This window comes from Pinus tabuliformis, chromosome 9, assembly GCF_031772625.1.
Source record: "Pinus tabuliformis cultivar Carrire ecotype Pingquan chromosome 9, CPIR1, whole genome shotgun sequence".
NCBI classification, from domain to species: domain Eukaryota; kingdom Viridiplantae; phylum Streptophyta; class Pinopsida; order Pinales; family Pinaceae; genus Pinus; species Pinus tabuliformis.
In genome coordinates, this window is record NC_142307.1 from 1135468443 (window position 1) to 1135476922 (window position 8480).

The 8480-nt window shown below is 39.8% G+C and overlaps 1 pseudogene; it reads right to left on the minus strand.

The window, feature by feature from the left end:
* Nucleotides 1–2633: 2633 nt before the first annotated feature.
* Nucleotides 2634–3914, minus strand: LOC149152632 (DNA mismatch repair protein MSH7 pseudogene; annotated as a pseudogene).
* Nucleotides 3915–8480: the final 4566 nt, after the last annotated feature.

Below are 8480 nucleotides of genomic sequence, written 5' to 3' on the forward strand. Positions count from 1 at the left end.
ACATTGTCTGTGTAGGATATGTTGGGGGTCAAAATACCATGTACAACGTTTGATGATCCTTTTCTCCACACACAACGCAAAATGGAAACTTTCTTTGTTGCTTCCCTTGCCCTGGCCACTGCAGAAACTGCAAGAATGGCATCGGTATTACCTGGTTCTGCGATAAAAATATTTGTATCTCTCATATAGTAGTGCCTTGGAATGTTTGATGCATCTGTAAAGCCCAAAATCTTCATGCTCTTCTCAGGCTTGAATTTAAGTGCTTCTTCTTCTGCAGTGGAAATATGAACCACTTGTGGTCCATACTGAAAACCCTTGATCCTTTGATCTGGAGGAATTTTCTTGTCAGGATCCTCCCTACTTTTGTACACAACATCCATCTTTACTTCTCGTGTGGCATTTTGATCATTTGGAGGTGCTTTGTCTGAATATTTCTTTAATGTAGGGATACTTTCTTTCCTTGTCTTCTTATAAACCCACACCTGAATTCTCATCATAAGAGTCAGCTCCAAGTCACCTCTGAATACAGTTACTGGAAAAATGTTCCTAGCTTTCACAGCACCCAATATTGAGGTGCCAAGAACCGCAGAACTTTGGGAGAGCAGAAGTGCCTCATCCATTGGGCGATGGAGTCATCATTCCAACAACCAACACAAGAGTTCTGAATCATTTATGGACTGAAACTTGACTGAAATGTTTGAAAAACTGACTCGGCAAACTTCCTACTAGAATTGTAATAAAACTGGAACAAAATACTGCCCTTTGGCTGCTTATTTATTTACAAAATCTATCCTAATCTGCTGTACAAACAATAAATCAAGTAATACTGAAATGCCAGATTAACCATTCAAGTAAACCTGAAAATGATTTCGCTTTAGAATGCTTCCACCAGGACGGAGATGTTATTGCTGGCAGCTCTTCATGCACGTAATGAGCCTGGTCACGTACAAGACAGCCTGATCTATCAATCAAACTGAAAAATGTGTCCATGTAAGTTTCCATTGGATCGCGGAAGCCGGACTCTGTTGGCTGCCCCAACTCTGCAATACATACCTCCAGCTGCACACTGTCAGTGTAAACATCTGTAGGCAATTCTATGATTTCTTGTTGCGAAGGAGGAAGGATTTCCAAGAACTTTTTAGGGTCTTGGAAATCATATGACTGTATCTGCTCATCTAAACATTGAATCTCCTTTTCGATTCTTTCAACAATTAACTCACAAAATCTAGTTTTGAACCAAGGGAACTTTGAAGATTTCAACCATTGAAGCAAGGCACTGAAAACATATTCATCAAATTCAGTATCTGCTAACTCATTTCTTATTTCTTCTACAGCTTCACACAGGGCAGGGTTTTCCACATACCTACCATTGCATAAATGAATCAACAAGCACTGGAATGCCTAGATCGAATTGGAGTCGCCGGGTGAATGGTTCAACCTGCATATGTATCTGACTGCTGTCCACCATCAGCATCAGATCTGCAATTTGATTTCATGTACTGGGACAAGACAATCAACAAGTCGAATGTTCTCCCCAGTATGGTCGACAATATGTTAACGCTCGAATTTGGCCTCAGGCTGAAGAAGGCGAAACTCAAGGTAACATTAAACCACTTAGCCTCGTAGCTAGCCCTACGAGGACAGGAGAGGGCTCTCTCCTGTCTATCTCAGCAAAAAGTTTTCTAAAAGGGGCTGAGATGACTTTAAAAGAAACCAATTTTAGGCTAGTAAACTGATATAAAAAGGGGTTTTTAATAAAATGATGAGGTTTTTCTGGGCTGCATGGGGCAAAGGAACAGCTTGAACAGAGAAATGTAATCAAAAACACATATTATCCCCTCAGGCAAGCTAGGCAAGAAAGTTTAACATCAAATAGAGATTAAATGGAATGGCAAGACTGCTGAGGAGTTGACAAGGGCATATAAGATGAATCCTTGTCAAACAAAAGAAAACATTAAATATGAACAAACTTAAAGGCAGAGCATATAAATTATGAATTCTACCTTAACACTTCATTTTTTCAATTGGAAATGATCATGAAATGAAATGAAAACATAACAGGCTACATATGAAACAGAAGGAAAACTTATGCTAAATTTCATACCACAGGAATCTCAGGGGTCAGAGCTATGTTTTTATTAAAATCTCTGTCATTTAACGGTACAATAGAAGCTCTCTGTTCTCCACCAGCTCTCAGAACTCTCCCCCCTCTCACTCTAACCTTTTACAAATGTTTTTTAATACCATAAAAAACTCAGGAGAAAACCGATCCATGAAAAGATGGAACTGTTTCAACTGGCACTATGAAAAATAGTAAAAAACCACTCATCGGTTCCTAAAGATCAGCGGATACATATCCAGCCATTCATAATTGCCACTATTCATCTGCATAATCACCTTTGATTGCCTAACCACTTCAGCGTGAAGACCCAAAATAAACTAACTAATTCGATTTCTGTGCTGGGATAGTTATCTGTATTTAAATTTGGCCTTTGACTTTTATTCTCTCCCAAAATGTCATGACAAGTGTCTCTGTTGAAGGCACGTTTCCATTTTTTAAATGCAAAGATTTGCATCCAGTCGACATCCTGGGGAGAAGAAGATGACTCCTTAAAATGAGGCAATTGGGTACATTAGAAAAGCTTACAGTCTTCAGAAGCTTCTAATGACTTCCAACATCGGCATGAGAATTTCTGCAGTTCATGCCATACACACAACAAAGTATCATGGGCATCCTCTGTAGTAAAGTTCATGCTGTTACAAAGTGATTTATTATTTGGTGTCACTAAAAGGGTCTTCAACCACTGCTCACGTATGTTTGAAAACTCTGCCCTCAATTCGCTTGATTTGAAACTACTTAAAAGCAAAACTTTCATAACTTGGCTAGCATCAAGTGCTGCTTTGACTACTAAACTTGGTATCCCAGCAAGCAAGGCTACTTGCAGACCATAGTTTTCAGGAGAGGCACCAGACCTTAGCTCGTACAAAAAGACAAGTTGCCTTTCAGTTTCTAACAAATCTGAGCTATAATAACTGTTGTCGATATTGACTACTTTCTCAGAAACAATATTAGAATTTCCCCCGTTATCTACAATAGTGGGAATTGATTCAAATGAGCATGTCATGTGCTTCAGACTGACACAAGGGTGGGAAGCAAATTCCTTAGTTAAAGGACGATAATGTGTGGCAAAGAGCAACCTACAGTCCTTTGTTTCAACCAAATGTCGAAAAACTGCATACGCAATAGCATAACCATTAAACGTAGAGGTTCCTCGACCAAATTCATCCAGCACTACAAGAGAGTCTTCCGTTGCATATCGCAAGACTGAAGCAGCCTCCATGCATTCGACAAGAAATGTACTTTCCCCAGATATTATACGGTCACTTGCACCAAGACGAGTAAAAATAACATCCACTGGCGACAGAGTACATGATTCACAAGGTACATAACATCCAAGCTGAGCCATTATCACTGATAAACAGGTGACACACAATAATGTTGATTTGCCTCCCATATTTGGTCCTGTTAAAAGCATTGCCCGAGGACAATCATGCACTCCATTGTTACCTAGGTCAACATCATTTGGAACTGCCACACCTCCTTGGCCTCCCACAGCATAAGGATGCCATAAACCTTTGATGCTGAGAATAGCACCTTCTTTTCTGCCTCGCAAGCTATCCTCTTCCACTTCAGGAGAGACAAAGAACGGTCTGCATGTAAATCCATCTGATAAGTTTTCCGAAATAACAAAGCCTCGTAGCACATCAATGTAACCAATGGCATCAACAATCTGTGCCCAATATGCCGCATGCTGACAAAACAGGCTTGCAATTGAATTCAATTTTTCGACCTCATCCAGACACAGATCACTACCCAAAGCAGCACTATTGTAAGTGCTTGGTTCATTTTGCATGGGATTGGACGCAAGAGCAACAAATTTCTGAGCTCTGTTGCTGTGTGGGTAGCGTGTTACCCCAGTGCGTAGCGCACAGGTGTGTAGCGCCTGAACAAAATTACACTGAAAAAATCACACTGATGTGTAGCGCGCCCTGGGTGCGTAGCGCGCCTCTGCTGAAATGTATTAGGCTGCTCTGATGCAGGAAAACTATTGAACGAAGCAAATGGAAATTCCCTAATATCCTCGGCAAATAGAATTGCATTGAAATAAAACAAATCTCCAACATTGTCTTTGTAGGATATGTCAGGGGTCAAAATACCATGTACAACGTTTGATGATCCTTTTCTCCACACACAACGCAAAATGGCAACTTTCTTTGTTGCTTCCCTTGCCCTGGCCACTGCAGAAACTGCAAGAATGGCATCGGTATTACCTGGTTCTGCGATAAAAATATTTGTATCTCTCATATAGTAGTGCCTTGGAATGTTTGATGCATCTGTAAAGCCCAAAATCTTCATGCTCTTCTCAGGCTTGAATTTAAGTGCTTCTTCTTCTGCAGTGGAAATATGAACCACTTGTGGTCCATACTGAAAACCCTTGATCCTTTGATCTGGAGGAATTTTCTTGTCAGGATCCTCCCTACTTTTGTACACAACATCCATCTTTACTTCTCGTGTGGCATTTCGATCATTTGGAGGTGCTTTGTCTGAATATTTCTTTAATGTAGGGATACTTTCTTTCCTTGTCTTCTTATAAACCCACACCTGAATTCTCATCATAAGAGTCAGCTCCAAGTCACCTCTGAATACAGTTACTGGAAAAATGTTCCTAGCTTTCACAGCACCCAATATTGAGGTCGAACTTTCAACAACTATCACTTCTGCTTATGCTTTTGCAGGGACAGGAGCTTCTGAAGCTGCTGCCATTGAAGAGCTGAAGAATTTTGAAACATTTCGACAAATTACATATTCTAGAAAACACATTTAATGATTTCTTCTTCAAAACAAGGTTTTGAAGAAGAATCAATCTCACACTGACATACAAGACGGAGTCTAACAGAACCAACTACTAACTTGTTCTCTGGTTTCGACACCATCTCACATACATTGTTCTTCATGATGGAGTAATACTTCTCCACCATGACATCAACCTGCACTGGTTGAGAAATTTCTTCCTCAAATGAAGAAGGCTATGACTCAATGAGCTTTGTCATGAGAGCCATATACCCATTGTACATGTTTGGTGACCTCCTCTTCTTGCGCTATCATGTAGGAGCTCCCACATTCTCCCATGCATCTTGTACCAATTTTTCAGCTTCTCTGGTTCTCTTCCTTCCCTCTCCGGAAGATTTTGGTTAAGTGGGTTCCTCCACTTGGCCTCCTGTCTACACCTCTGTATGTGCCCACTCCACAACCTCCTAAAGTTATGTCTAGGGCTCCTCCTTAGGAACTTGAAGCTCCTCCTCCAATGGGATACTCAACTCTCACTCTAGAGAGAATATCGTAGAAATAAGAACCCGAAAACTATGAAATCAATCAATTTTAGAGTATCTCATTAAGTGGAAGAACGAACTTGCTGAAGATTCCACATGGGAGGATGAGATTTTTATACATAAGTATCCATAATTACTCAAACATTGAGGACAACATTTTTTTGAAGGAGAGGGGCATGTTAGGTCCCTATATTACTAGTTTAGCCCCTTATTGTTATTGTCAGTGTAGCCCCCTTATTATTATTGTTGTGCCCATGTAGTCCCCATATTGTTATTATTGTGCCCCATAGAAGCCCACTATTGTTATTATTGTGCCCTTACATTATTATTGTTATGGAGGCTCTGATTATATTGTGACCCCTTATACTCCTATATATAGAAAGGATGTCTTTTAATTTGTATCATCTAAGAATTGCTCATTTATGTAATGTAAAGGAGGTTTCCCAATAGAAGAGGCTATTTATCAAGTCATTGATCTACATTTTCTTCTATTTTGTGATTTGGTTGCATAAAAATGGCATCCTTGCAAGAATGGATCAATTGTGCATCCCTTGTAAGTATCAAATCATCAACATACAATACCAAGATAAGCAACTTTCCATCTACCACAATGTGATATAGATTGGCATATGCTTCACTTTTGGCGAAGTCCAATCCACCAAGATATGTGTCGATATGAGTGTACCATGCTTGGGGTGCATGTTTGAGACCATACAAGTCTCTCTTGAGTCTACACACATGTGTATCCCGGGCATATGTCTCAAATCCCTCTAGTTTCTCTATGTAAATTTCTTCATCAACAACACCATTGAGAAACGCACTCTTCACATCCATCTGATGGATCTTCCACCCCATCTATGCAACCAATGTTATAATGGATCTAATTGAGGAATATCTTTCCACTGGGGAAAATGTTTCCTCAAAGTCCACTCCCTCTACCTGAGAGAAGCCTTTGGCCACAAATCTGGCCTTGTACTTCTTAATGCTCCCATCAGCTACATGCTTAACTTTGTAGATCTATCTAGTACAAATGACTGACTTGTTATCTAGTCTCGACACCACCTCCCATACATTGTTCTTCATGACAGAGTAATACTTCTCCACCATGAAATCAACTTGCACTAGTTGATAAATTGCTTCATCAAATGAAGAAGGATCTAACTCAATGAGCTTTGTCATGAGAGCCATATACCTGGTGTACCTGTATGCTGACCTCCTCTACATGTGCTATGATGCAGGATCTCCCACATGCTCCCATGCATCTAGTACTAATTTGTCAGCTTCTTTGGTTCTTTTCCCTCCCTCTCTTGAAGATTTTGGTTGAGAAGGTTCCTCCACTTGGCCTCCTATATGCACCTTTGTATGTGGCCTCTCCACAACCTCCTAAATCTATGTATGAGGCTCCTCCTTAGGAACTAGAACCTCCTCCTCCAATAGGATACTCAACTCTCACTCTAGAGAGAATATCATAGCCTTCTCCTCATCAAATTTGACATCTCTCCTCACCACTATCACCCTGAGTGAGGGAAAATGCACCCTATAGTTACGTGGTGTCTTTGTGTATCCTACAAATACTCCCATCTCAAATTTAGGCTCAAGTTTCTTTCTTCTATCCTATGAGACATCAAAATACACAGTAGCTCCACAAATTTGAAAATGAGATACTTCTGGCTTCCTCCTAGAGAAAGGTTCTCCAGATGTGATCATGCCAAGTATTCTATTAGGACTTCAACTTTGCAAATAAATTGTCGTGTTGCATGATTATACCCATAGATGCAATGGTAGCCCATGATCATTCAACATGGCTCTTGTTTCTCCCACTATGATTTTGTTCTTCCTTTTAGCCACCCCATTTTGTTGTGGGTTATGGGGTACTATCAATTCTCTTCTAATACCCTCTTTGGCAAAAAAGTCCTTGAAGGTGCTAGAAGCAAATTCTCCTCCATTATCACTTCTCAGGGATTTAAGTTTCTTCCTAGTATCCTTTTCAACCAATGATTTGAATTCAAAAAAAATTGAGAAAATAAATTATTCTTCTGCATGAAGAAGATCCAACATTTTCTTGAAAAGTCATTAAAAAATTACATAATACTTGTGTTTTGTTGTAGAGGTTATAGAAAATGGTCCACATACATCAAAGTGGACTCTCTCCAATATTTCTCCAACTTTGCTATCTCAGCTCCGAAAGGTGGGTTGGACATATTTTACCAATGTGCATCCCTTGTAGACATCATGTTTGTCAAAGGTGAATTTCAGGATACTGGTGGTAATATGATGCATGATCTTCAAGGCCTCATGGAGTAAGTGCCCCATGTTCATGTGCTAGAGTTCTATGAAATCCCGACTTTGCACTTATCTTTCTTTTCTACTTAATGTAGCGCAATCTTCCACCTAAAGTTTGTATAGGTTCATCACACGAACTCCAATCTGTTTCATTTTCCCAGTAGCTACATGTCTTAGAAAGGCTTTCCCTTTACTGAAAAAATCATCATAGCCATGATCCTCCAATACAATTACATATATCAAGTTCTTCTTTAGCCTTGGTACATACATGACATATTTCAGATGAATATGGGAGCCCAACTCCCTCTTAAATGTTACGATACATATTCCTTTGGTAATGTATTGCCAATCATCCCCAATTTCAATGTGCATCTAGAGATCCTTCTCCTCTAGGCTACTGAAGAATTTTGTGTATCCTTTCATATCTATGAGGCACCTAAATCTAGATACCACACACTCCCCATCACAGTGTTGGCCATGCATGAAATCAAGGTGAAGTCTAATGTGAATTATGAGGCAAGTGCTTCACTTCCTGCTTCTCCTGAGGCCTTCTTGTTAGACTTATTGTGAAGACAATTTGTTGCATAGTGCCCAAATTCATGGCAGTGAAAACATGTTATCTTGCTCAAATCCTTCTTCTTGCCATTGTTCTGGATGGCCTCTGGTTTTCTTTGAGCCTTCTTTATATTTCTTTTCTTTCCCTTCCCAAGCAAGGAAAATTATCTTCTTCCTCAACTTTGGATGTTACTCCATATCTAGTGTTCAGTTGAATTTATTCTTGCACCAAATCATACTACAACCTCTCC